This window comes from Ursus maritimus, unplaced genomic scaffold (assembly GCF_017311325.1).
Source record: "Ursus maritimus isolate PB19 unplaced genomic scaffold, ASM1731132v1 scaffold_10, whole genome shotgun sequence".
In the NCBI taxonomy this organism is placed as follows: Eukaryota; Metazoa; Chordata; class Mammalia; order Carnivora; family Ursidae; genus Ursus; species Ursus maritimus.
In genome coordinates this window covers 15,985,379-15,987,821 of record NW_024423344.1, presented here as the reverse complement: position 1 = coordinate 15,987,821, position 2,443 = coordinate 15,985,379, and positions in this window count along the sequence as shown.

Sequence of the window (2,443 nt, the reverse complement as noted above, 5' to 3'; positions counted from 1 at the left end):
TATCTCTTCCCAACGTTCAATGATGTCACATTGGTAGCTTGAAATCAGACATAGTGGTAATCTTTATACCACAGGGTTAACAAATGCTACAAATCAGAGCTTAATTTACTGATTTGTGGATGGACAAGATTAAGGGAATGACAAACTACAGCTCATAAGCCAAATCTAACCCACTGCCTCTTTTTGTATGCCTTATGAGCTAAAAATGCCTTTTATATTTTTAATTGTTGAAAAAAATCAAAAGAAGAAAAATATTTCCTGACACATAAAAATTACACTGAATTCAAAGTTGAGTGTCCACAAATAAAGTTTGACTGGAATACAGCCATGCTTATCTGCTTACATGCAACTTATGGTTGGTTTCATACTGTGATGGCAGGTTTGTACAGATAGAGATAGTTAAGATAGAAACTTTATGGCCTATAAAACCTAAAATGTTACTATCCGGCCCTTAGCAGAAAACGCTGGCCAGTCCCTGGTTTGAACTTAAGGAAGTGGTAGAGAAAATTTAAATGATACAGATTAAATTTTTCGAATGTGTCATGTGTTTGGTTATTACATTGTGAATAAAAAATTGAGGAAATATTCTTCCAGTACTCAAATCATCAACAAACAAGTGAGTTCCAACATACATCTCTCTTATTTTACTTAGTCTTACTCACTGACTTAAATGAAAACATCCACTAACATTCATGTAGGAACCATATCTGGTTCTCAACTGCAACTATAGATGGGCTATAGGTACAGCAGTTTGGCAAAAATCAACAAAAATGTTCTGAAAGAATCAATTAGCTGTATGGGATTTACAATGAAGAGTACTATGATTTTATTATTATTAATAAATTGTGAGCTACATATCCTTTACACCAGTATAATTTATAATAAACTTAAATGTATGTAAATATAGGCATACTCCCCCCCCCCACCCAACCCCACCTCACAGAGCCAGTCTTAAACACTTAGTGGCACATCACTGACTAAGGTCCTTTTTTCACCTCCTTGCATTCTTACCTCTCCTAGGAAATGGGAAAATCCCAGTTGATTCAGTGAGCTGTAGCAATTATCAGTCTGGTATTCCACAGTGACAACAAGTCCGGAGTCCCGGGACGGGATGAGTGTAAAATGAAGATTGGATCGGGACTTCTTTGAGAGTCTTTAAGACTAGGCATAACAACAATCTATTGTTCATACTTCAAACAGATTTCCTGAACTGTACTCTTGAATTCCTGGCAGTTTTGGCTTCGATTATTTTCATTTGGAATTCTTTTTTTTTTTTTTTCGTTCTTTGTTCTCCTTTCTCCAAATTGGCCTGGAATCCTGCCTTCCAGGACCCCTGAAACATGGAACTCTTTTGATAGTCTCCCAGGTGACTTAAAAGCTTGGACATCTCTTAAACCTGCCTGATGGGGTGCTTCCTCCATCTTTCCCTTACCTCAGTGAAAGTTACATAAACTGAGACATCAGGAGCTATCTCCTAAATTAAACCTAGCCTCTGGGCAAACATTAGGTGAAAGACCACCAGAAGGATGTCAAGCAGTTCTTGTTCTCATTGTAAATTTCTCTAACCACACAGTGAAAGAAAGGCATGTTCAGGGTCCGATGGCAGAACTCGGGTGTTAATGTTTTAGCATTTCTCTTTCTGAGACTGAGGGTTGTTGGAGTCACTCACAGAAAATAAATAACTTCTTTTTTTTTCTCATACCACAGCTAATCCAATATCAGAAATTAGGTGATAATATATTAAATGTAATATATTAAATGTAAAGACAAATGTAATAAAGCTTTGGGTTGCTAGAATCCGTAAGAGAAGCATGTATTACCTAGTTATTTGCTAAAGTGAAGACAATGGACACTGTGGATTTAAAAACTGCTCGTTTTGCAAAGATACAGACGTAGTGAAGAGAAGGGCCATATGCACCCCAATGTTCATAGCAGCATTGTCCACAATAGCTAAATCGTGGAAGGAGCCGAGATGCCCTTCAACAGATGACTGGATTAAGAAGTTATGGTCCATATATACAATGGAATATTACTCAGCTATCAGAAAGACCGAGTTCTCAACATTTGCTGCAACATGGACGGCACTGGAGGAGATAATGCTAAGTGAAATAAGTCAAGCAGAGAAAGACAATTATCATATGATTTCTCTCATCTATGGAACATAAGAACTAGGAAGATCGGTAGGTCAAGAAAGGGATAAAGAAAGGGGGGGGTAATCAGAAGGGGGAATGAAGCATGAGAGACTATGGACTCTGAGAAACAAACTGAGGACCTCAGAGGGGAGGGGGGTGGGGGAATGGGATAGACTGGTGATGGGTAGTAAGAAGGGCACATGTTGCATGGTGCACTGGGTGTTATACGCAACTAATGAATCATCGAACTTTACATCAAAAACCAGGGATGTACTGTATGGTGACTAACATAATATAATAAAAAAAAAACA